Below are 27,815 nucleotides of genomic sequence, written 5' to 3' on the forward strand. Positions count from 1 at the left end.
AGGAAGGAAGGAAGGAAGGAAGGAAGGAAGGAAGGAAATTGAAACCAAACCAGCAGAACTCCGGTTAATCTGCTATAGGAAAGATGCAGGAATCTGGTTTGAGGTCTGATCCACTTTAGGGTATGTGAGAATAATAACTACTTGTACTCAGAACTAGATCATACTCGGGGAGCTTTTCAGAGAGGTTGTTTTGTTCTTGGGTAGCTAGGTGGCACAGGGGATAGAGCATCTGGTCTGGAGTCAGGAAGATCTGAGTTCAAACTCAGCCTCAGATACTTATGAGTTGTGTGACTCTGGGCAAGTCACTTAACCCATATTTACCTCAGTTCCTCATCTGTAAAATGAAGACACACTGGAGAAAGAAATGGCAAATCACTCCAATATCTTTGCCAAGAAAACCTCATGGATAGGTCCATGGGGTTACCTAGAGTTGGACATGACTGAATAACAACTTTTGCTTGGTTTTTGTTTTATTTTGTTTTGTTTTTTGTTTTTCTCTACCTTGTGGGTATGTTTGACCTTCTGTTTCTTTCTTAGAAAAAATAAGCTAGTAGGGGCCAGGAAGTAAATCTCCCTTGTTTTCTATAGTGCCCAGATTATTTCCTTGTGCTCTGTGACTCTCAGATAATAATGAATTGCATATATACTGTACTTGGAATAAGGAAGACCCTAGTTCAAGTCCTGTTTCAGACACTTGTGACCCTGGGTAAGTCACTTAACCGTTGAACCTTAGTTTCCTCAACTGTTAAATGAGAAACAATAGCACCTATCTCATAGGGTTGTTGTAAAGATCAAATGAGATAAAATATATAATGCACTTTACTAAATTTAAAGCACTACAAATACTAGTTATTATTATTAAGTGTTCAAGAGGAGATGTGTCTAGCAAGTCCAGAAGGATCAGCAGCGCCCTTTGGTCCAAACACTGCTGTTGGGGTTTGGGCCAAGGACATGCCTCACTAAAGAGTTGCTCCAAGTGAATGTGAAATGTCATTCGGTGTAAGAGCTACCTTAGGCTTCAGAAAACGGTTCTAGGCATTATTCTGGGTTCATTCAGTGCCATATCTTGGAATGGAATCATCTTTCCCCATGAATCCTAGATCCTCCTTATCCACCTTACCTAGGATGGTTGCCATTGCCTCCTGAAGTCAATGGGAGTAAGCACTGAGAATGAAATCCAGACATTTTGTGACTGGAGACAATAACTTGCTGCTGATGGGAGGTAAATTGATACCTGAAAGCAGGGTTTTGTGTTATCAAGGAGTGGATAGAGCCAATCCACTTTGCAAAAGGCTTTCCTGTATGAAAGAAAAAGGAAAAGAGATGATAGTTTCCCCATTTAACATCCAAGCCAGGCTGCTCCAACACATCTCCCAAAGCAGTCATTACAGTAAGACAGCCCCAGCCTGGTGGCTGACAGATGGGGAATCTTCTATTTCTTAGTAAAACAAAAAACAAAACAAAATAAAAAAAGAGACTCAAAGGACCCTCTTCTTACCACTTTTTATCCCACAGCCAGGGTTGCCAACCTATCAGCTCTGTTTTGTAGTTGTTGTTTAGTCATTTTTGACTCTTAATGACCCAATTTGGGGTTTTCTTGGTAAAGATATTGGAGTAGTTTGCTGTTTCCTTCTCCAGCTCATTTTACAAACGAGGAAACGGGTGAACAGGATTAAGTGACTTGTCCAGGGTCACACAACTAGTAAGTGTCTGAGGTCAGATTTGAACTCAGAAGGTTGAGTCTTCCTGATGCCAGCCCTGGCACACTATCTGTTGCACCACTTAGCTTCCCATGTTGGACTTGCTTAATAAATATTGTACCACAAAAGCTAGTTACTTCTTACTAAAGTGTGGAGATTACATTTTAATGGAAGAAAACAACACATAAAGAGGAGCTGTAAAACTGTTTTTGTTTGTTTTATTTTAGTAAGCTTACATTTACAAAACTGGTCAGGGATCTTCCTGGAAGGACTTCTGTTCCTTCGGAGAAATTCAGAACTTGTCTAAGAAAATGAGGTCCTACTTTGGAAACCAGCCTATAATAGGAAGCCCTGCCCCTTCCTCCTCCCCCAATCCAAAGAACTTTAGTGTTGGAAAAGCCTCGGAATCTCAGCTCTAGAAGGGACCTCAGAAGCCAGCTAGACCAGCTGATCCCTGCTCTCAAACCTGCTCAACAAGTAGTCATTCTGCCTTTGCTCGAAGACCTCCCCATACAGCCTATTCCAGTTTTTGACTGATTGTTTAGGAAGTTTGCCTAATTTTGCCTCCAAGCTACTTCCACTCCTGCTACTACATCTGTCTTCTAAGGATGAACAGAACAAGTCTAATGTCTTTCAGGCCTCTCAGATATTTGGAGACAAACATCATGAACCACCTTGGTTCTTCTCTTCCCCAGGCTAAACATCCCAAGTTCCTTCAATTGATCCTTGGGCAGCATGATCTCCAGGTCATTGACTATCCTGGTCATTATCTTCCACTGGATACTCTACAACCTACCAGTGCCTTTTTCAAAATGCAGCCCTTAGAACTGAATGAAATACTGTAAATGGACGATGGGGAGCCAAATGAAATTACCTCTTCCCATCTGCCCCGAGTCCTGGTGACTGTTCTTATCTTAAAGTAGCCTGGATTCATAGAAGCTTTATTGGCTACCATTATGATGTTGTAGACTTATCTCAAACAGGAAATCCACTGAAATGCCCAAGACTGTTCCCGATGAATTGTTGAATGAGTTCAAGACCTTTATTTTAGAGCTTGGGAAAATGAGGGCATTCAAGTTTAAACAGACTTATTTGGGGATAGGTCTCTACCCTGAAAAAAACAAAGAAAGAAGAAAAGAACCCACGGGTACGAAAAAATACATATTAAAGCTCCTTATGGCAAAGACATAGAAACCAAAGGGCAGTGGCTGAAAAAAATGATATATGAATTAGTTGTAGATTATTGCATCATAAGAAATGATGAGGGGCAGCTAGGTGGCGCAGTGAGTAAAGCGGCAGCCCCAGAGTCAGGAGGACCCAAGTTTGGTTCTGGCATCAGACACAACACCCACACACACACAAAAACTAGCCGTGTAACCTCGGGCAAGTTACTTAAACCCAACTGCCCTCCAAAAGGCAAAAAAAAAAAAAAAAAAGAAAAAGAAATGATGAAAGGGTAAGTTTCAGAGAAACCTAGGAAGACATGTATGAACACATGCTGAATAAAGTAAGCAGAACCATGAGAGTGACAGCATAATAAAGAAAAACAACTTTGGAAGACTTAAGCACTCTGATCAATGCAATGGCCAATCACCATTCTATAGGACTGATGAAGAAAGCTATTCACCTCCTTTCTGAAACGTGATGGACTCAAGATGCAAAATAAGACATACATTTTCAGGCACAATTAATAGATAAATTTGCTTTCATATTGATGGACTATGCATACCTGTTATAAGTTTTTTTTTTCTTTTCCAGTGGGAATGGCTAAGAAGAAGAAGGGAGCTAGGGATAGAGTAGCCAAGTCGACCCTTCCCAAAAGGAAAGCATTTATGTACATATTTATTATGTGCCCAGCATTGTGATGAGAACTGGGGATACAAATACAAAATCAAAAGGAATACAGACACTACCCTCAAGGAGCTCATATTCTGATGGGCAAGACAATACATAAAGGAGAACTGAGGAGGGGGGAAAGAGAAGAAGGAAGGAAGCTACTTGTACAGGGGCCTGGTGGTGAATTCTAGAGCATCAGAAGCAGAGATGGGAGAGGAATAAAGAACAGCTGGCCCAGGGCCTTCCTGAAAGCAGAGATTCTAGAAGGAACTCAGCAACAGAAGAAGGGTGTTTGAAGATATGTTCCAGAGCAAAAAGGTCATGAAGTCTAAAGGAACTTCCAGGGTGAGAAGGCATCTGAGACATGCTTGTGAAGTTCAGAGTGTCAGGAGAGCCATGAGGGGAAAGAAAGAAAGAGAGGATGGAAAGAATGAAGGAAGGAAGGAAGGAAGGAAGGAAGGAAGGAAAGGAGGGAGGAAGGAAAAAGAAAATGAAAAGGAAGAAAAAAGGATCATTGAAACATTTTATTAAAACACAGATGAAAACAGAAATCACAGACAAGAAAGACTGCTTTGAAAATAGGTAGGTGGGAAATTGATAGAACACTGAGCCTAGAGTCAGGAAGACCTGAGTTCAAATCTCTCCTTGGACACTCATTAGCTCTGTGACCCTGGGCTAGTCATTTCACCTCTGCCTACCTCAGTTTCCTCATCTGTAAAATGGAGATACTAATAGCACTCCAGTTTGTTGTGAGGTTTAAATGGTAAAATACTTGTAAAGCATTTAGAACAGGGTCTAGTACATAGTGAGTACTACACAAATGTTAGCTATTTTTTTGTTTACATTTAAAAAGAAAAGGAAGTTATATATAACAGATTCTCAGTTTCATATTCAATCTTTTTTTTCCTCTGCTCTATTATGTGTATGTAAATACCCATTTTATTTGGTGTTTCTTAAGTTCAGAGAAATTTAAAACAGACAACAATTTAACTGATTGCCTGAGATCACAAGACAAAGACAGTGGCCGCATGGGATCTAACTAGAGGGCAGACATGTCCCCTGGCTCCTCAGTGACTGTACTTTCCATACCACAGCTCAGACCTACACACACTAGCACCCTAGTCATGGCACATCTAGAAACTTCCACACAGCGATGAAGCTGCTGATTGTATTTTCCGCCCTTTATTAAAATTCCTGCTTGCCTCATTCCTGATATACCGGCCTAGTGCGTATTGGCAGGATCTGAGCCTTTGAGTCATGGGTAACTCGGCCCTGAATCAGAAGCTTCAGGTATGAGATCCTGCAGGTTTGGCAGCAATGAGGAATCTGGAATGTTATTCTCTTCCTCTCCCCCTACTTCTCCCTCATAACCATGCAAAACAGGCTTAGTAATGTTCCTCCAGGAGGAGGAAGAGGTTGGGAGGAAATGGTTGGAATGACATGAAGATAACCAGCATTTTATCTTTCAAAATTTGCTTATTTCCCTCTGCTCTGTTAAATGAAGTGTCAGAGTAATTGCACTTGCTGTTTAGCCAGCAGCAAATTTAGGGTGTTTTTGTTCTGTGTTGGGGCACGAGAGTTGCACCCATGAGGCAGAACAATGATCCCTTGCTCAATGTGTGTCGGCCGAGCCTGCAGGTCTGTGAAATAGACATCATTCAACTTACCAAATATTTGGTAGGTGTTTATTATCCAGAGTTCTCTGCTGAGAGCCAGGACAAGATACAAGGATATAGAAGACATGCCCCTCTTCCATCAGGGGTTCTAAGCTCTTTCCGTTATAATCAACAATCTAAGAATAACTACTATATAAGTATATTATGCATGGTAGCATGACAGGATCTTATTGTCAGTCAACAACCATTTATCAAGCACCTACTATGACTGTACCAAGTGCAGGAGATACAAAGAAAGTCAAAACCCATTCCCAGATCATTAGGAGCTCACGTTTTAATGTAGGAGACAACAGGCAAATGACTACGGACATACAAGATACACACAAAGTACAGGAAATGTCATCTCAGAGGCAAGGCACTAGAAGGAGTGGATAGGAAAAAGCCTCCTGAAGAAAGCAGGCTTTGAGGTGTCTTGAAGGAAGCTGAGGAAGCTAGCAGTGACAGGTGAGGAGGTCGGAGCATTCCTGGGCTCTGGACACAGGAACTCCAGCAAACACAGGGAGTTCAGAAGAATGCCAGGGGCATCAGGTAGGTGGAGAGGCCCTCAAACATTTGTTGATAACAAAGTTCACATTTCTCTGTTGCATCAAGATATATAACATTCTTTCCTAATAGACACCCTGTGAGGCAGACTGTGAAAATGGGACTATCCTTATTTGACAGGTGAGGAATCAGAGGATTAGTGAGTTTAAGAGATTTGTCCATAGTTACACAGCCAATGAGTGTCTGAGCTGGCTTACAGATTCACTTGGCCTGAGTCCTGATCCAGTAATTTTCCACAATATCCTGCTGGTACATATTTTTGGTACATATCTGGTCTATTAGGAAAATCTAAAAATTACATCTGTACCCTTACATTATCCGTATACTTAATAGTCTTAAGCAGTGGGGTCAAAACTCAAATAGCCACTAAACTGTATTAGACAGATCCTTAGGGGCCACATACTGACTTAGAAAACCACATACTATTGTGGGGCAGCTAGGTGATACAGTAGATAGAGCACCAGGCCTAGAGTCAGGAAGATCTGAGTTCGAATTTAGCCTCAGACACTTACTAGCTGTGTGACCCTGGACAAATAATCACTTACCACCTATTTGCCTGAGTTCCTCATCTGTAAAAAGGGGGTAGACTGGAGAAGGAATTAGCAACCCTCTCCAGTATCTTTGCCAAGAAAACCCCATGGACTTATCTGTTGGATTAGAGTCAGAAACAACTGAACAACCGTGATGATGCTCTATTGTATCTTTATTTATATTTGTTTTGTATTTATATTTATTTTGTTAAACTGGTTGGGAAGAACAGGGCAGCAGTAGGCATTGATCTCTCTGGTCTAAAGGCTAGAGTTTTTCTTATTAGAGGACACATTATGGTGAAAAGAGCACCAAAGTGAGCCAAGGGTATAGGTTCTGGTATCATATCTGCTTCTTAGCAATTAGGTGACCTTGGGCCAGTCCCTTCACTGTTCTGGGTCTAGCTTTTCTCATCTTTAAATGAGGGGATTGAATTAAATTCTCTCTAGGTAACTCTATTCCCCTAGCAGGCATTTACTTTTACTACAAGCTTAAGGTGTTCCAAGGAAAGAGATTGTACTGTGATTTTCTGGTAACATTCTCCAGACGATGGTCACATCTTCCAGGGCTGGTACAATCTAATTAGGTCACATGAGGTGCCATGATGCAACATGATTGGGCTGAGGCATTTATCATAGCAAAACCCTGCAAGGCAGGTGGATTGCAATAGACATGACAGGTAAGTTTGTCCTGTAGTGTGAGTTAGTAAGCTGTTTAAAGGGCTCAGTGATGAGGGCTTGATAGAGCCTTAATCCTGATTTTCTGGTTGCTTTTATTTATTCCATGTTTCACAAGCTTGCAAATGATGAGAATGGGATCTAAACCCCCAAAAGGAAAAAGACATTGTCTTTGAGATATGGTCCTGTTTCCTTTTGGGGTCCAGATCCCTAAGACAAGGTCTTTGACTTTTGGGGGTTCAGATCCCATCCCCATTACAAATTTTCTCAGGAAAGGAGCCTAGGTTTTCATGGAGTCTTGGGCTTGTCTTCTTTCACTCCATGTCCCCCTGACCTCTCCACCTGCTCTCTCTCACACACATTGGCTAAAAAGAGGAATTGAGTTGAGAAGGCTTGGGCTGGTATGATTTCAGGGAGGGCATCCTGTCCAAAATTATCTCTTCTACTCACTCACATGGAATGCTATTAATTGGGGAAAGAAAGTTTTTCATTGCAAGGAGAGATAAGACTGAAAATTTACCTATATCCAGAAGTGTGGAAAAACTGATTGAATTTGCACCTAGGGATAAATAACTGGTTTATACCTTAGATTTTTAAAGTGGTTTATGTGGAAGGCAGGAAATACTGAGGACACTGAGTATCTAAATGGGTGGAAAGATCTACCACAGAGGAGGAAAAGGAAGAAGAAAGAGGACCCTAAGAAAAATGATGATCTGGCTTTACCAAGCCAAGAATGTCTGCACAGAGTTTTGGGCTCAGCCATAGGACAGAAGTCCTAGACATAAAGCCCATCCTCTATATACTTCCCAAAGGGTAAAATGAGGACTAAGCATGCAAATCAATGCCTCCTATAGAAGATTTAAGTCTGGAAAACAATATTTACCTCCAGGCTCTATGATTTTCCTTTGATGAGGATAGAAAACTCTTCATACCTTATTAGGATCAGAGACTCCCTTAGGATCCCAGATCTAGAACTGAAAGGGACTTCAGAGTTCAACTTCTCATTTTATTGATGAAAGGAGACTGGATCCTGGAGAAGTTAAGTGATTTGTTGCCTAAGGTCACATACAACTAGTAAATAGCAAGTCCTGGATTCCAATTCCAATTCTTTTTTTTCTTTTTCTTTTTGCATTTTGGAGGAGCGAAGACAGGGGTAAGTGACTTGCCCAAGGTCACACAGCTAAGTACATGTTAAGTGTCTGAGGTCAGATTTGAACTCAAGTCCTCCTGACTCCAGGGCCGGTGCTCTATTCACTTCGCCACCTTGCTGCCCCCAATCCAAATTCTTTGACTCCAAATCCAATTAATGTTCTTTAGAGGACAAACACAGCTGACAGCCTTGCCTAGCCTCAAAGCTTTCCTGATGGCTAGAAACTGCTGTTGGAATTTGTGCCTATTGCCATAGGTTCTGAGAGTCTAAGAGAACAAACATACAAAAACAAACAAACAAATAAAAAACCACCTAAAAGCACTGAATAAGGGGGCAGGTTGGTACAATGGGATAAATCTCTGAGCCTAGAGTCAGGAAGGCCTGAGTTCAAGATCAGCTTCAAACAATTACTAGCTGTGACCATGGACAAATAATTCACTTTTGTTTGCCTCAGTCTCTTCCTCCGTAAAAAGGGGATAAGAATAACACCTTCTTTGCAACATTGCCGTGAGGATCAAATGAGAATAATTGTAAAGCCCTTAGCACAGGGCCTGGCACATAGCGAATGCCATATAAATGTTAGCTATTTTTATTTTTTAAAAATAAGCATTTACCTCTCAGGATTTGTGTGAGAAGCCCACCAATAAAACTAATGAGAGTTGTTGGCTTATTTGAAATGTAATATGTGTTGTTAGAGAGGGTAGGTTCTATAAACTATTTCAGTAGCTACTCATGTATCTCCCCTATGCTGGCACAGACTTGCCTAGCGATTAGGCCTTGCCCTAAAAATGCAAATGGTCTCTAGTTTCTGGGGAGACAAATATGTCTAGAACTTCTTCCCTTCCTCCTCCTCCCTGCCTGCTCCTCGTCCTTCTCCTCCTCCTCCGCCCCCCCACCTCCCCTGGCACCCTTCGAATTCGAAGCTAGCTTCCCTCCAGGTCTCTGAAGCCATCCTTTGTGTTGCAAGCCTGGGCAGGGAAGCCCAGCCAACAGGAGAACAGGGCCCTTGAAGGCATTAGCATTCTGGTGAATGGGGCTCTGGCCCCCCTCCCCCCCTTCCCGGCTTTCAGTTGAACGTTTTCTGAAAATTAAATACAGAGCAGCAGGAAGTGGAATGTGACCTAATTAGCAGTCTGGTTTCTGAAGCTGACCTTCTTTGGGCCAGCTGTCTGTGTTCTAAGGATAATGCAGCTGCTGGGGTCTCTTCATCAGCACAGCCAGGTGGGAGGGAGAGGGTAGTGCCAGCCCAGCAGCCCCCCTGAAATGTAGTCTCGTTGGGGGAAACACAGTACAGCAGGGAAGACTACCCTTGTAAGTCTCCAGATGTTTTCAGAAACAAGCAGAAATATTTGTTACAAAGGTTCCCCACCTCCCACCCCTGAATTAGAGAGGTGGGAGAGAAAGAAATTTCTTAATAGAAAAAAAATAATTAAAAAAAACCCAGAGCTAATAGAATGAACCATGAAAAAAGCACACACACACACACACACACACACACACACACACCCCACCTCAAGTCTATTAAGGGGGATTTGGCTTAATGACTTTAATAGATCAGGCGAACTGGTAAGAAATAAGCCAAGGGCTTCCCAGTGGGCGCTGCAAGGCTTCCCACAGTGTTTCATGCCGTTGTTGTCTTCTGGTGACGAGTATTCGCCTTCCCTCCATAGGAGTGGCACCGGGAGTGTCAACTAACCAGGCTGGCAGTGTAATTAATCCATTGTTTAGTATTATTGAAACACACTACCCTGCAGCCCTTCCCTGGCAGCTGTCCCAGCTGAAGAAGGAGGAGGTCCTTTGCTCTAATGGAGCCGGGGGAAGAAGGGATGAGGGGTGGCAGAATTGAGACGTCAGGTCCTGGAAAGAGCCTGGGCCAAGCCTGGTTGTGAAAGATGGACAATATATACCTGATTTTCAGTTCCTTTCTGGGGTAAACAGTTTCAAATGGGAGGAAAGGTCTTTTTGGCTCCTGATGATAAAGCATATATTTTTTAAAAAATTATTAATATCTTGTTTTTGAACCACCTTTATTTCCAAATATATATATTCCTTTTCTCTCCCTCTTCTCTACCCAGAAAGTCATCCTTTTACTTAGAGTAAAAAAAAGAATTAGGGCAAAAAGAACAGTTCAATAAAATCAAATGACACATTAGCAATGTCCCACACTGATAGCCCTCTGTTCCTGAAAAGAAGGGAGGGATGCACACTGAGAAAACACATCTTCCTTCCTGTCCTTAGGAGATGGATGGGAAGTGAGTACAAGGGGCTACTTGGGCAGAGGGTGAAGGCCCAGCCTTGTTGGAAGCCTTTTCAGTCTTCATCATCCCTGCTTTCCTTGGTGAATTCCACTATATGGGTCTTCCTTTATCTACATTTCAGGGGTGTAAATAAAGAAGCAGACCTCCAGCCACAAAAGGGGTCTGGCTCTCAGAATCCTACACCAGGGAAGGGTGGGATTTTTCTTTTCTTTTCTTCTCCTCCCCCTCCCCCAATTTCTGCTTTGCTTGATTTTAAGCTTTACAATGTTAAACTCTTGAGGACAAGGACATTTCAGTTTGCATGCCAGGGCCTAGCACATGGCATGCATTTAAGAAATGCTTGCTAATAATATTTACTATGTACCAGACACTGTTCTAAGCACTTTAAAGTCATTATCTCAGTTGATCCTCACAACCATCCTGGGAAATATGTTCTATTATTATTCCCATTTTACAGATGAGGAAACTAAGGCCAACAGGATTAAGTGACTTGCCCGGGGTAACACAGCTAGGTGAGATTTGAACTTAGATTTTTCTTGACTCCAAACTCTGTGCTCTCTCCACTTTGTCTCCAGCTGCTCCTGAATTAAATTGGCTGGCACCCCCAAAGCTGTCAAGATCTTAACACACTTCTGTACCTGTACGTTGCTACCACCAGTCTTGGCCTTGCTGCTAGGGAACTCCAATTCCCTCAGATTCTCCTAACCTAAACTTGGACCCTTCCTTCTGCTTCCCCTTGATTCACTAGTGACAAAGCCTAGATTTTTCAAAAGGAGTTTATTAGCCCTCCATGGAAATATTTTCTTTTTTTTTTTTTTTAATGAAAATAATACTTCCATTAGTGATACTTATTACAAAGCATGAAAAATCTATACCAAAACATTATCAGTCTTCTTAAAATTGATTAGAGTAAGCCTCCTAACTCACTGAAAAAAGTGTCTTGTCCTCAAGGAGATTATTTCCTAAAGTGGTAATGAAAGATACACATTCATATAATTAGTGTAAATGCTTACAGCCCAGACATCTCAGTAGAATCAATGCAAAGCGGGGGCAGCTAGGTGGCGCAGTGAGTAAAGCACCGGCCCTGGAGTCAGGAGGAAGTTCGGTTCTGGTCTCAGACAGTTAACACCCACACACAAAAACTAGCCGTGTAACTTTGGGCAAGTTACTTAACCCCAACTGCCCTCCAAAAAAAGGCAAAAAAAAAAAAAAAGAATCAGGAGTGGATAAATTCTTATTCAAATCGAAAGGATCAAGGGGGGTTTGGGGTCATTAAATGAAAGTCAAGGATGCCATAAAGAAAATGTATCTTGGGATGAGTGGAAAGAATCAGGATTGGGCCAGTTCAGAGGATGCCCATTCAGAATTTCACTGTTGTATCTAGCCCCGAGGTCTTCAGAGAATTGCAAAGAGAGAAGAATTGCCCTGGGAGAAGAGGGAAAGGTTGGAAAAGAGTAATTTCTCCCACCTTCCTCCATTACCACACAGACCAGATAACAGTTCTCTGGACTTGAAAGACTGGAAGAAACTGTCTAGGGTGTCTACTGGAGCTAGTGACAGTGTTCCTAGATAGTAGTGACATTAGCCAGTGTCCATATCAGGACCTAAGAACACACCAATGACACACTAGACACACCAAAGAAAGTTAGCTTCAGTTCTGTATCTTGGATTTCACCTTTGAAACTGTGACAATAAAGGTAATAATCTGAGACATTTATTAACATTTGCTAAGGTTAACTCCATAATAAAAACAAATCAGGTGTTTATTTCAAAGTTATGAAATTTTGAAAGTGATTAAATTTGTATTCTTCATATCAAAGAACTTTCCAAAAAAAAAATCCTAAACAAATAAGTATCTAAAAGGCTTGGAAGCCAGAAGAGAGTAATCAATGAAATCAATTAATCAACTATCAAGTAATCAAAGTATCAAAAATCAAATATCAATTAAATACCTACAATGTTCCAGGCACTGTGTTAAGTGCAAAAGACAGTCCCTGCTCTCAAGGAGCTCATAGCCTAATGGGGAAGATAACAGGAAATGCAGTTATGAACAAACAATATAGTTGAGGATAATGGGTAAAGGAAAGGTGCCAGAATGGGGAAGGGGGAAAGAATAAACATAAAGCACCTACTATGTTTCAGACACTGTGTTAAGTGCTTTTTACAAATATTAACATTTCATTTGATCCTTACAGCAACCCTCCAAAATAGATGCTATTTTTATATCCATTTTACAATTAAGGGCACCAATTCCCTCAGATTCTCCTAACCTAAACTTGGACCCTTCCTTCTCCTGCCTGCCCTTCATTCACTGGTGACAAAGCCTAGATTTTTCAAAAGGAGTTTACTAGCCCTCCACGGAAATGTTTTCTTTTCTTTTCTTTTTAATGAAAATAATACTTCCGGTAGAGAAGACTTATTATTACAGAGCATGAGAAAGATAGTGGTTCCCAGATAGTGGTTAGGGACTTGCCCAGCTAGTAAGCATCTGAGTCTGAATTTGAACTCAGGTCTTCCTGACTCCAAGTCAATACTCTATCCACTGTGCCACCTGAGAGACCATCGTATAGAGGATGAGATTTTAGATGATACTTACAGAAATCCAGGAAGGCCAGAAGGTGGATATAAGGAAGGAGAGTATTCCAAGTATGAGGAATAGTCAGTGAAAATGCCTGGAGTCTGGAGGTGAACATCTTATATAAGGAAGAGTAAGAAGGTCAGGGTCACTGGATCTCAGTGTATATGGGGGGAAAGGAACAGCTAGGTAGTACCATAGTGCATAGAGTGCCAGGCCTGAAGTCAGGAAGGCTCATCTTCCTGAATTCAAATCTGGTGTCAGACACTTACTAGATGTGTGACCCTGGACAAGTCACTTAACCCTGTTTACCTTGTTTTCCTCATCTCTAAAATGAACTGGAGAAGTAAATGACAAACCACTTCAGTTATTTTTGCCAAGAAAACTCCAAATAGGAACATGAAAAGTCAGATATGACTAAACAACAATTCTTGAATCCACAAAATGATGATAATGAATAATGATGATGGTGATGTACAATTATACCTTACTCATCTTTTGAGGTAGGATTCATAGGACTTTAGAGACATTGGGTGATCTTTAAATTCATTTTCAAGATATCACTTATTATTATGCTCATTTTATAAATGAGGAAACTGAAAGAGTAGAAGGTGAAAGTACATATTTTCAATCAGTGATTAAGTCCATAGTGGACATAGGGATTAACTTTTTCTCTTCTAAACTTAGTGCATTCAAACACTCATACTTAATACCTTTCTTATTACTTGGGAAATTAGCTGCAGAGTGGGATGGTATTCCTGTCTTCCTTTCCCTTCAGAGAAGAAAGCTGGTAGATAATCTAGCTTCTAGCTGCCTCCTGACTCCCTTCTCCAGGGGACCAGTGACCCAGCAGTCCTTTCCATCAGAATTAAATGGACCTGGTCCAAGCTAAGAGGCAGCCCTTGTATGCTTTCATATTCTCAAGGACACACAAAGCAAGTAAAGATTAGACTGAGCAAGGCTGACTGGAAGATCATTAGGAAGCACAGGCTGTTACTGTTGTTTAATTAGAAGGCTATTGGATTGCCAAGACCAAGGTGGGCTTGCTCCTCATTTCCCATTTGACAGCCCCCAGTGGCAACATTTTAGAGATTAAGGCTTTCTTGCTACACTAGTAGTGTGTGGTATTTTGCTTTTTTTTCCCCCTCTTGTTTCTAAACCCACTGAGCTGAGAAATAGAATTCCCTGTTCTTGTCTTGCTGCTGGCTGATTAGCCACCATAGGCTGCTACCTGTGGGCACTTTGGACTCTCAGCACTCCCTGCTCGGCTGTATTCATTTGCTGGTATCTTCTCTAAAACTTGTGTTTGCTGATTGTGTCCTTGTCCTTGAAGGAGACACCCTGACTTCTTCTGTGTTGAAAAATGAATCTGAGGTTGTATATCGGTCTCTCTCCATAAAATCTCCATGTTGGATAAACTATGATTTTATTCCCACCAGATAAATGATTTTCCAGCTGCTTTTATTTTTCACCTGTGATGGAAATGGATATGGGAGGTTTTCCTGAACATAAAACCAGGAAGAGAAATTCAGAGATGGAGGTTGGGATAGGTACAGAGTAAATCTTATTAGTGTCTCAGGGGCTAAATGCCTTTGATGCCCTGTATATTTGTGAGTTTATTCTGATATTTGTCTTGCTACAAGTGGGATGCCACATATAGTGGTTGTGTAGCTGCTTAAATCTCATTTGTATGACTAAGTCATAGCAGAATTAGTTTCTTGTGAAAAATAATTCATTCTGGTGTTTTGACTCTGGGGTCTGTCCAAGTGTGTGGGGTGCGGAGACCCTGACCCAAATTGACTACTCAGAGACCTCTCAAAGTGAAGGTAGTTTTATTAGAATCTCGCGTGAATTGGGAGGTCCAGTCTCTGGTACAGCACGAGAGAGAGGAGGCCGAGGTACAGAAGCAGAAACTGGTTTAAATAAGCAAGGGTTACCCACCCCTCCCAAACATTAACCTAATTATTACTAATGAGGCTCTAATTTTGTTAGATAACATACATAATACATGAGGTCTACTACACAAGCTTAGTAACAACCTCAGAATACTGAATCCCCTTCAGTCCAACCTAGATGTGTCCTTATCTGGGCCTGAGTGTCCCAAGGTATAATAGTAATGGCATTTAAAGATTCCCCTGTATTGGCTTGGTTTTTGGTTTGATTGTGTTAAAACCCAGAGCTTGTTAATCCCACCTGTGGGTTGGACTTGTTGACTTGAAAAGAGAGTGCTGAACTGGGAGAAGCTGGTGACGTGGATTTGGAGAGACACAAGAGAGAGGCAGAAGAACGTTTTGGAAGCAGCACTTGTGGTGGCAGAGAGAGACTGAGAGGATTGCTGAGGGCCACTTTGAATTGCCCTGGACTTTTGAGACCTGCCCCCGGAGCTGCCAAGGACTGAGGAGACATGGCTGTTTTGCTGGTACTTTGTTTCGATGTTGTTTTGCCAGATTTGTCCACTGGTGAAAGACAGTCCTATTGTTGAAGAAGTTCTGGAACCTGGCTGTTGGTTAAGAGCTACTGAGACTGTCCTGCAGACAGAGAGTGAATACTGTCCACTGGTGAAGGACAGTGCTGTTGTTGCAGGGGTCTGGGAACCTTTCTGTTGTTTCAGAGTACTGAGACTGTCCTGCAGACAGAGTGAATACTGTCCACTGGTGAAGGACAGTGCTGTTGTTGCAGGAGTCTGGGAACCTTTCTGTTGGTTTAGAAGCCCTGAATAAGGATTTTCTTGTTGTATGTTTACAGAAATCCTGGGAGAGGGTTTTGCTAATGTTTTCAGGGATCCTAGGACTGTTCTGCAGACAGAGGATGAATTAACAAAGAGACTGGCAATGTATCTTGTGGCCTTGCTAAGCTTTGTCTCCCCAGGAACAAAGATTGCTGAGAACTTGCCTCAGTGTCAAGATGAAGAAAAGACCTCCATTTGGGTATTAAGTGCTGTGCTTAAACTTGTTGTAACTCTGGGGGAGATTCAATTGTGATCCAGGGGTGGGAAACTTTTGACCTTTTTGTGTTCCATGATTGAACAGATGGATGTACTTTACTTATGATTGGAAACTAATCTCCATTTGAGAAGAGGGGCTTTGTGATGGACTAAATGAAGGTACAGCCTAGGGGTGGAGTAGTATTTAGAACAGGGACTTTGTAATTGATTGAATGAATGTAAGGTCCTGGGGTGGGGTAGTACTTGGAGATTATTTAATCACACTTAGTAAATGCTGTATTTTGAATGATGTCATATTTTGATCTTCTCTGTTCTTAATTTGTCACTGGATAAAAACGAGAGCACCTATGCTGGTATTTTGAAGCTTGGGAAGTTGCCTTTCCTTGGCATTACATTACACAAGGTCACTGTCTACTTTCTGATTGGTCAAATCCACCTGCTGCTGCCAACATTACTTCATTTTTAGTATTATCTAGGAGTTCTCTGGGAACTCAAACTTCTTCCCAAGGCTACTGTCTGATACTTTTTATCAGTAGTCTTGTTTCAGCAATTCTTGCAGTTCTATAGAAACTTAACCCTTTGCTACCTCTCAACTACCATTCCTTTCCCCAAACTAAAAACACTTCTAATTTGGTCTCAATAGTTAATCCAATCAATTGTATTAATACTCAATAGCTCTTACATTACCTTGAAATACACAATGACTTACATATGTGTGTGTATGTGTAAGCAATATTGAACTTAGTTACAAAATATAAGGAAGTAATAAGAATGTATATAGGATGTTCAGAATGGGGAAACTTCACTGCAGGTCATCCCTCACACAAGTTACCACAAACGCAGCTCAAATATGTTCTAAGACATGTTTATCTAATAAAGTTTTCTCCAACGTGGAAATTAATCATGTCAGACTGTCTCCTTGAAAGTTTTTTTTCCTTTTCTGGCCATTTATAAAACAGGTCAGCAAACTGTGAACCCAAAAGAACTTTCCCTTGCTTTGGAACTTCTTATACTCTTCCTTTAGTGTTATGAAAATCCACTCAGAAAAAAAATGATAGATTTTCATCAAATCAGGAAATTTCAAGACTGTTCATTCAGACTCCTAGTTTATCTCTTTCCTCCAGACAGAAAAGAATCTGGATCATTCCAGGGAGACAAATTTCTGTCCTCTTTTTAAAAACCTTTGGGAAGGATAATTCACTACCTACCTCTATCATGTATTTCAGTCTTTATTAATTTTGCTCTTAGGAAGTTCTTCCTAAAGTCTAATTCAAATCCCTCCTGTTCCAGTTGATTTCCACTTGTTATTTTAATCTGTTTCCTTTGGTTCGGTGTCTAGAGGAGGTGAGGGGTAGCCAATCATAACACTCCCCACTCCCCAAACACACATAAGAGCTCTATAGATGTGACATTAGAATTTAGTTTAAAATGTGCACATGGGAATTCAAGGCTAATGCTGAGAACTGTCCTCTTGCTGCTGGAGGATCTAAGAACAGTGTAATCATCGCTGAGTAGAAATGGAATATAAAAAAGTGAGAAACTGGATTCCACATGACTTTACTTTCCTTGATAAAGGAATTTCAGGGTCTTGCTTTGAAATTCTCCTGCCCATCTCCATTGATAGGATCACTGAAGATCCAGAATGTAATCACAAAATGTTTCTGATATGTTAGGAGTACCTGAAGGATGCATCTATACTCTGATTCCTTTGTAAGGTTGGACTGTTCCTCTGAATGAGTTTAGAAAGGAATGGATTGTAGGAGGCAGGCAAGGCTGAAAGTAGTCATAGAGTGAGATTCCTGGGGGATGGAGAAGGAGGGGATTTATTTTTCCCTTCTTCCTTAATCAGCCCTGTAGCTTTGGTGGGAGTTACTGGACCAGTAAGAGACACTGCATCCAGTGGGAGGCAGAGACACACATTCCAGATAAAATGAAGACAGAAAAAGGACCCACATGTACAAAAATATTTATAGCAGCTCTTTTTGTGGTGGCCAAGAACTGGAAATCAAGGGGATGCCCATCAATTGGGGAATGGCTAAACAAGTTGTGGTATATGAATGTAATGGAATGCTATTGTGCTATAAGAAATGATGAAGAGGTGAACTTCGGAGAAACCTGGACTTATATGAACTGATGCTGAGTGAGAAGAGCAGAACCAGGAGAATATTGTACACAGTAACAGCTACAGTGTGCAAGGACTGATTTTGATGGACTTAGACATTCTCAGCAATGCAAGGACCTATAAAGCAATTCCAAAGGACATGTGATAGAAAATGCCAGACACATCCAGAGAGAGAGCGATGGGGTTGGAATGTAGAACAAAGCAGACTATTTGATTTTTTGTTTTGTTTTATTTTGTTTTTTTTTCTTTCTTGTGGTTTTTCTTATTATAGTTCTTCTATGGAACATGACTAATGTGAAAATGTGTTTAATAGGAATGAATGTGTAGAGCCCATATCAGATTGTAAGTTATCTTCAAGGAGGGAGGGGGAGAAAATTTAAAACTCATGGAAGTGAATGTTGAAAACTAAAAATATACAATTTAATAAATTGGGGAGAAAAATAAAATAGAGACAGAAGGATAGTCACCTGAGAGAGGAAGCATCTTTAAGAAGTGGGATCCTTGGGGTGGCCAGGTAGCATAGCGGGTAAGAGCACCAGCCCCAGTGTCAGGATGACCTGGACATCGAATCCCGGGCTCAGACACTTAGCACCCACCCAGAAACACCTGGCCATGTAACCTTGAGCAAGTTACTTAACCCCAATTGCTTAGGGGCGGCCAGGTGGCTCAGCGAGTAAGAGCACCGGCTCCACTGTTGGGATGACCTGGAGATCAAATCCTGGGCTCAGACACTCAGCACCACACCCAGAAATAACTGGCCGTGTAACCTTGAGCAAGTTACTTAACCCCAATTGCTTAAAAAAAAGTGGGATCCTTGGCAATCCAGAATTAGGACATGTAGAGAGGACTCTGCAAAGCTAGCATGAGGGCCTTATGAAGAGAAGAAAGACTTTGCAGGCCCTCAACTCTCAGGACTCGTGGGTTGCCTTTGCCATGTTCGTATCTTTCATCTGAGCCTCATGAACTCAGTATTCTAAATAGAGTCCAATCTTCCCATTGGAATTATGTATATTTGTGTGCTCGAGGTTTACTGGGGGGACTGTTTATAGCTAATGTTCTTTACTATGCTATCTTAGTAAATGTCTTTGCTAAGAGCTAATTGAATCTATTGGCTGATTGTTAATAAAAAGCATGGTGAGGAGGGCTTATGAACAAGATTAGTAAATGTAACCATCCCTCTAGGGACCCAACCTGAGAATTTGGGTACTAGTTGGATGAATTCACCAGAAGGAATGTTACACTTTCTGCATGTAAGAAAACAGATGGTTTCCTGGATATAGCTTACATAAACCTTTATTATAAATCAAACAATTCATGTTTCCAGGGAGGAAGGAAATGCTTCAGTAAGAATACATTAAAATAGATAATTTCCAACTAAATTTGAAGTATAGGTGAAAGTATACTATAGAAAGGAATGAGGCCTTTAAAATAGGAGGCACACACATCATTTCCCTGTGCCTACTGTTTGAGCATCAATAAAAGGAGAAAATCTCATCCCTTTCTCCCCAAGCATACAAAAGATGATAGCAGATAAGACACACTGTCAAATCCTGATCCATTAAAACCCTGTAATAGCTAATATACAGGTTTCCTTGCACTACCCTAAAAAGAAAATGGAAACAAAGAGGCTGAATAATGTCAAGATGGGGGAAGAAATGAAAAGGGAAAAAGGCATAAAGGGGATGTCCTGTGGACCCTCAAAGTGGAAGGAAATCTAAGGTCAGCCATGCATCTGGGACTGATTCCCAGCTTCTGTGGTTTTTGGTAGGCTAGCTGGGGGTCACAAAATGGGGAATTTGTTTTAAAATTATAAAATGATAATCAAAGAAACACACCAAGTTTCTGGTTGAGACAGAAGAAAGTCTGAATGTCTGGGGAGAGGAAGGACAGTGTCCTAGGATACCATTCCCTGGCAAAACTGAATGTATTCTCTAAGAGAACCATGGAGCGTTTGGCTCTCCTGGGCAGTCATCCATCCCTTGATTTGCAAATATTTATATCTTACCCACTATGTACCATTCACCATTCTGAGTGCTGAGAGAAAACGTACAATCAAGTCATCAACAAACACATGTTAACTATGTGTCAGAAACTTTGTTGGACACACACATCAAACAATCCCCCACCAAGGAGATGACGTTCTAAGTAGGGTGAGAAGGCAATTACACTGATAAGTGAACAGAGTAAGCCAAATAAATGCCAGGTGGTTTGGAAGGAGATCGGGCAAGGGGGTGAGGAGATTCCCCTGGGGCAGGGGGTGAAGGAGAATCAGGAAAAGTCTCTTGAAGGATGTGGCATGTAAGAAGAGACTCAAAGGAAGCTGAGGTTTCGGGGGGGGGCAGTCATAGGAATGGGGGGATAGCTTTTACAAAGGCACTGAGGGAGGAGACCAAGTACTGTGTGCTCAGAGCAGCAAGTGGGAGTCGGGGTGGGGAGGAAGAGATAATGAGCATTTATATGACATGTACTATGGGCCTAGCAATGTGCTACATGCTTTGCAAAATAATAATAAGTATCTTAATTGATTCTCACAACAACCGTGGGAAGTAGGTGCAATTGTTATCTGCATTTTACAGCTGAGGAAACTGAGGTGAATAGAGGTTAAATGGCTTGCCCAGGACTCTTGTAAGTCAATCTGGCTGGAATGGAGAGTACATAAGGAGGAATAATCTCTAATCACCTTGGGAAAACAGACTGGAGCCAGAATTTTAAAGTATTTAAAGACCAAGCCAACAAGTTTGTATTTTATCCTATGGAAAGTCACTGAAGTTTCCTGAAAAGAATCAAGGAACCATAGTGAACGACAGGAGAAACTTGCAGGAGGCAGGACATTTTTCCAGGAATCCTGAAACTTAGAAACCTATGGCTCAGAGTTTCCAGTCCCTGCTCATTCTGAAAAAAAAAATACATATATGTATGTGTATACACACATATTATATATGTACTATATAGCATATATGATATATTATATTTATAACAAATATATATTGCTTATACCTTTTGTTTTTGCATCAACAAAATTTTTCCCAATATCTCTCTCCTTACATTTCCCAGAAAGTCATCCAATATGGAAAATAATATTTTTAAAGGAAAAGGGGAAAGGCAAAAAGAAATTAGCAAAAATATTAATCCATTGAAAATATCAGAAAATACATACAATGAACCATACCCTTGAACCTCCCATTTCTGTAAGGGAGTGAAGTTGGGGAAATATGTATCTCTTCTTTGGGACCTTTGTATTTTTGCAACAATCACATACACACACACACACACACACACACACATATATATATATATAAATATACATATATATATAATATATATTTTATTTTTTCAATTTGTAAAAATCCTGTCTCAAACTGCTGTCACAAATATGCATAGTTAAGGAAATAAATTTCTTCATTAGTGATCCAAAAAAAAAAAGTTTCATTCTTCTCTCTGCATCCTTCATTTCTCTATTAGGAGGTGGATAGCATCATTAGTCCTCAGAAATTATGTTTGGTCATTTTGCAGATCAGAGTGGTTAATTCTTTCAAAGTCGTTTTCTTGATAATATTGTTATCATTGTGTAAATTGCTCTTCTGTTTCTGTTCACCTTGATCTGCATAATTTCATACAAATCTTCCCAGGTTGTTCTGAAACTATCTCCTCCATCATTCTTACAGCAGAATAGGGTTCTGTCACATTCATATACAACACTGATTCAGCCATTCTCCAATTGAGGGGCACCCCCTCGTATTGCCATTCTTTGCCACCTCAAAAAAGGCATAAATATGTATATACATCCCCAGAGTTTATTTTGCTTAAAACTAATCTCTCCCTTAACCTGTTCTCCCTCTAACCCCCCCTTCCTACCTTCTCCCATTTCCCTCCTATTTCCCTGTTAAATGAAATATATTTCTGTGCGCAACTGTATGCATGTATTTTTTCCCCTTTTGACCAATTCAAGTGAGAAAGGTTCAAGTTTCAGTCAGTCCCATTTTGTTATTTCTATAGATGTCTACTTGAACATACTGATCATGTGAGATAATTTCTTCTCCCCTTCCTTCCCTGCCCCCAGTGTATTGCTCTTCCCTCCTCTTTCCATTCTTCTCTTAAGTTCATCAAGACAGTAGTAAAACAACTCCCAGACCCTGTCTAGTTATAATCCCTCTATGATCTTGATGGGCAGCTAGGTGGTGCAGTGTATAGAATGATGGCCCTACAATCAGGAAGAGGACTCTTTCTGAGTTCAAATCTGGCTTCAGACACTACCTGTGTGACCCCCAGCAGGCCATTTAACTTTGTTTCCTTCAGTTTCCTCATCTATAAGAGGAGCTGGAGAAGGAAATGGCAAAAACCACTCTAGTATCTTTGCAAATAAAACCCCAAATGGGGTCATGGTCAGATACGATTGAAATGACTAGACAACAACAACAACAACATGACCCTGATGATGACAGGGAGAATTCAGAGGGGACACGTTTATCATCTTCCCATATTTGAATGTAAGCCATTTATAACTAATTTCTAGTGATTGTTCATATTTATCTTTTCATGTTTCAACTCCCTGGTTTAAACTTCAAAGTTTCTACACAGCTCTGGCTTTATCATCAGGAATGTTTAGAAGTCCTCGATTTCATTATTTTTTCCCCTATAGGAGTATGTTTAGTTTTGCTGAATAAATTCTTGGTTGTAAGCCTATATCCATTACCTTCTGAAATATCCTGTTCCAAGCTTTTTTCTCTTTTATAGGGGTAGCTACTAAATTATGTGTAATTCTGACAGTGGCTCTGCAGTACTTCATTTTTTTTTTTCTTTCTGGATGCTTGCCACATTTTTTCTTTGACTCGAAAGTCCTAGATTTTGGCTATAATGTTTATAGGAGTTTTCATTTTGGGGTTTTTTTGAAGATAACTGGTGAATTCTTGCTATTTCTATTTTATCCTCTGAATCTAAGAGATCTAGATATCTTCTTTTAAGATTTCTTGAAATGTTATATTTGGTCATGACATTCAGGTCCAATGATTCTTAATTTTTTTTCTCCTCAATCTGTTTTCCAAGTCTGTTGTTTTTGCTATGAGATATTTTACATTTTCTTTTTTTTTCAGTCTTTTGTGCTCTTATATTTTTTTTTATTGTCTCATGGAGTCATTGACTTCTTTAAAACATTTTCATTTTTAGGAAGTTTGTTTTTTGGTCAAAGTTTCATACCTCTTGTGCCAAGCTATTAATTCCCTTTCCAATTCCTTCTTCTATTGCTCTCACTTCTTTTCCAATTTTTCTCCTGCTTGCATTCTCTTTTCATTTATTTTTTTAAAAAACTCACAACTTTCTAAACTCTTTTCATCTTTTTTTTCAGGAATTTTAATTGATTTTGTGCCCATACTGCATTTTTCTTTGGGACTTTGCTCCCCTGATTATAGATGACTTGGAGTGATTTTCTTCTTCTGAGTTTCTGTCTTGAGCACCCCTGTCATGATAATAACTTTTTATTATGGTGAGGTTCTTGCTTTGTTTACTTATTCTTCCAAATTACTTCCTGTCTTTCAGACTTTATGTTAGGACCCAGCTCTGTACACTTCTGGAGGTAAAGTCCTGGGCAGCTCATGTTGCTGCTTCCTTGGGGTATTGATTATTATATTATTTCAGGATCTCAGGGATAAATGTAAAGTTCTATACAAATTCAAATATTTTCATCATGAGCATAGGATAGGAAAGGTATGACTAGAGTAAAATTCATTTGAAAGATATTTGGATATTTCAATGGATTGTGTCAACACTGGAGGAGGAAAAATCTAGTGTCCTAGAATATATGTGATGCATAGTGACACTAAGTAGATGAAACTTCTGCTATCCTTTGCCCCAGTCAGTCCACATTAGAAATATTATGTTTGATTCCAGGTCCATATTTTAATAAGGAAATTATTAAGCTGGATCAGGTCCAGAAGAACTGTACTAAGATACCAAGAAAACTGGAGAATAGGGAAGATGAGAATTCATTGAAGAAACTATGGATGTCTAGCCTAAAAAGCATAAGTCTTAGAGGAGAAGAGAAACTTGGAAGAGGGATTAAATTTGTCCTTTGGGTCCAAAGGGTAGAAGTAAGAACAATGTGTCTAAGTTGCAAAGAAATAGATTTTGGTTTAATTTTAGGAAAACTTTTTTATTGATTAGAGTTGGACTAATAAAGTATGTTGTCCACCTCCTGACAGATAAGTGATGGGCTCAGCATGCAGAATGATTTACATACACATGCATACTTATACACATGTGTATATGTATACCTCTGTGCATCTGCATGTGTGCACACATGTATATGTGTGTGTGTAATATATAGCATGGCTGATGTGAGAATTTGTTCTGCTTGACAATGTATATTTGTTACAAGAGTTTTGCTTCCCCCTGGTTCTTTTTTTCCCCTCAGGTTGGTGAAGGGATGAGAAGGAAAGAAAAAAATACTTGATCATTGAAAAAAATTTTTAAAAAATCAAATTTTCCACTCAAAATGGGAGTACAGGTTGAACTAAATGACCTGTTAGGCCCTGTCTTAATTTCTTTAGTCTTCTCTTCCAATCACTGTTGCCATTTTCTTGAAATTGCTCTCTCTGGGGTAATTAATGGTCTCCAAGTTATTGAATTGAATGACTCCCTTCCCACCCCCTCTCCATTTTCCTTTATTTTTCTGAAATCAACAATGGTTAGCCACCCCCCCCCCACACACACACTAATTATCCCTTTTAGCTTCAGAGACAAAATCCTTTCCCGTTTCTCTTCCTTTCTAACTACCCATCCTATCTCCTTTGCTGGTTCTGCATTTTCTTTCTAACCCTTAAAATGAGTGTGTCCCCTAAGGGTCTGTCCTTGGCTCTCTTTCTCTTTTTTTTTACACTGTTTTTTGACAATCTCATTCATTCCCACAAATATTACCTCTATGCAAATAGCTCTAAACACTCATTCCTAGACATGACTTCCCTTCTATTTTCCAGTTGTCTATCAGAAATCTCCACCGACTTTTCAGTCCAGACCTGTATTTCATTGGCACAGAGAGCTTTTCTCAAGGTAATTTTGTCTACTGATATAAATCGGAATCAGACTAATTCTAGATCATAGTCTTAGGTGACTGGACCACTGAGAAGTTAAGTGGCTTACCAAATTCAACCAACCAATATATATCAGAACTAGAATTTGAACATAGGTCTTCCTGACTCTGAGGCCCCCTCTCTATCCAGTACACCATGTTGCTTCTCCACCTATTTATCACTTCAATACCTAGAACTTAACAGAACAAAATTCAACTCTACCTTCACCCCCTAAAACTGCTTCTCTGATTTCACTCTCTCCAAAGCATCACCATTCACCTGGCTTCCCATGTTTATGACCTTGGGGTTATCTTCAACTTTCCTTGCTTACACATCTCACAGTAGTCACTCATCAGATCCTATCAATTCCATCTCCATAATATTGTACAAATCCACCCCCACCCCTTTATATTCTCATCATTCCAAATCTTTCCTTCACTACTAATCCCATTCCTGCCTGTCTTGCTCACAACAAATAACTTATCCTTCCACTTTATAAAGAGCAAGTCTGGCCATACAAACTTTCCTCCATTTACATTCCAGTTCACTTCAAAGTACATCTCTATCTCCATTTATTCCCTCTTCCTTCCCTCCTGTTTCATGGAAATAAGCATCCTTTTTAGAAGGTCAAGACCTAGATACGTGTGCTCTTGGTATCATCTCTCCTACTTTTGTTTCATCAATTATCTTGCCCTTTGCTTGCACCTTAATTCTCTTCCCTTCCATTGGTTCCTTCCTCTTGGTTTATAACCATGCACAGACCTCATTTATCACAATAAAATAAACTACCTCTGGACTCTTCAAATTATTAGTCTCCCTCCTTTTCCTTTCATCATCAAAGTCCTTGAAAGAGTTGTGGATATACACTGCTTTCCTCCTGACCTCTTTCACTCCTTAACCCCTGGTTTACACCTCTTGACTCTGTGAGACATCCTTACTACTTCAGAAATCTGATTAATGTAGTGACCAATTGTGACTTCAGAAGACAAAGATACTCTCCTTCTCATGGCTTAAAGTTCCTGACCACAGTTCTCTTGGGGGAACTATGGGAGTGAAATGAAGCCTACATTTCTGGCATAGAACATATGTTGATTTGTTTTGCTTAACTATACTTCTTTATGAGAGAGGGCACTATAGGACTATGGAGAGGTTGTAGGCTAGAGGAGGTCATTGGGAATAAACAGTTATATTAAAAAACTAGGCATCAATAAAACACTTATTTAAAAACACAATTTTCTCTTGAGTTGAAGAATACTGGTAACATTCCAATCTCCAGGTCCAATGAACAAGTCTCAGTCCTGATTATCTTTTGTCTTCTCTGGGACATTGTTAACCAATCTTTCACTCCTGCCAGTCTATCTTTCCTTTGGTTTCTGTGAAAAATCACTAACCTCATTCCATCCCTGTCTTGCTAATCAGACTCTCTCTTCCTTGTTCCTTCCCCTTCCAACTGTAGATATCCCATCAAGATTCTTTCCTCATTTCCCTTCTCCCCATGTTTGAACGCCTGGCAACCTCAATTCCTGTAGCTTCAGTTATCATTTCTCCCCATGAAGATGATGATGATGATGATTTTTGCTTTTGTTTTGGAGGGGGGAAGGCAGGGCAATTGGGGTTAAGTGACTTGCCCAAGGTCACACAGCTAGTAAGTGTTAAGTGTCTGAGGTCACATTTGAACTACGCTACCCAGCCACCCCTCTATGATTATTATTAAAGCTACTATACATTACTACTATTAAAACTTGTCCTGGCCTCTTCTGTGCTCTAGAACTGCCCTTCTAATTGCCTTCTGAACAGTCCCACCTGAATGAGAGTCAGTGGTGAAGCAAAAAGAAGATGGCATTTGGAACCAGAGGATTAAAATTTCATCTCAGCTGCTTATTTACCTTTATAACTGTGGGCATGTCCGTTAGATTCTCTAGGCCCCTGTTTCCCCATCTATAAAATGAGGGATCTGAAGGAAATGATCTCCAAGTCCCCCTTTCAGCTCTAACCTCTATGACCCTATATCTTGTTACTACCTAAAACTCCAAATACCTGGTGCTGAACTTATTACTTCTCTGCTTCCCACTAAACCATGTCCTCCTCCACATTTCCTTATTTCTGTTAGCTGGCAGGACCATTCTCCCTGTCACTCAGGCTCAAAACATCTTTGATTTCTTTCTCTTGCTCCCGCAGCCAATCAGTCATCATGTCTTGTCAATTCTACCTCCATGAATTTTCTTGCCCCCTCCTTTCCATTCCCCCTGCTACCACCCAAGATGACCTCGTTTAAAAAGCCTTCCTAATCCCAATAACTCAAAATAATTGCTCTATCTCCCTCTGGCTTCCCCTAGCATATTATTTGTACCTTTTCTCTGTCACTTACTATATATTCCCTTGTATTTGTGCAGATTTTACTTCCTCTCCCATACTGTGTTACAACAAAAGTTTGTATTTGATTAGAGGTACCTGGACTCTTTAACAGAAATATTCACTAAACTAATTCGCCAAGTTCTTCAGAATGACCGGTCTTGGAAACCCAGTGATCTTTCAACTTTGCAAGTAGCACACGTAGGGGGTGTAAACTTAGGCCTACTTTTACACAGTGCCAAGGACTGAGAACACATTCACCATCCAATTAATTCTCTGATACTAGACTATACAGGAGACACATAAATCCAATAGCAAAATAGTTTAATTAACACATGAAATAAAGGAGAGAGAGAGAGAGAGAGAGAGAGAGAGAGAGAGAGAGAGAGAGAG

The 27,815-nt window shown here is 40.3% G+C and overlaps 1 pseudogene; it reads left to right on the forward strand.

The window, feature by feature from the left end:
• The first annotated feature begins 6,955 nt into the window (after positions 1 to 6,955).
• LOC138144458 (THO complex subunit 4 pseudogene) overlaps positions 6,956 to 27,815 on the forward strand; it is a 64,032-nt pseudogene continuing 43,172 nt past the window's right edge.

Source organism: Petaurus breviceps, unplaced genomic scaffold (genome assembly GCF_028583685.1).
Source record: "Petaurus breviceps papuanus isolate PSGF00001 unplaced genomic scaffold, PetGlider_PUasm1.0 90700, whole genome shotgun sequence".
NCBI lineage: Eukaryota > Metazoa > Chordata > Mammalia > Diprotodontia > Petauridae > Petaurus > Petaurus breviceps.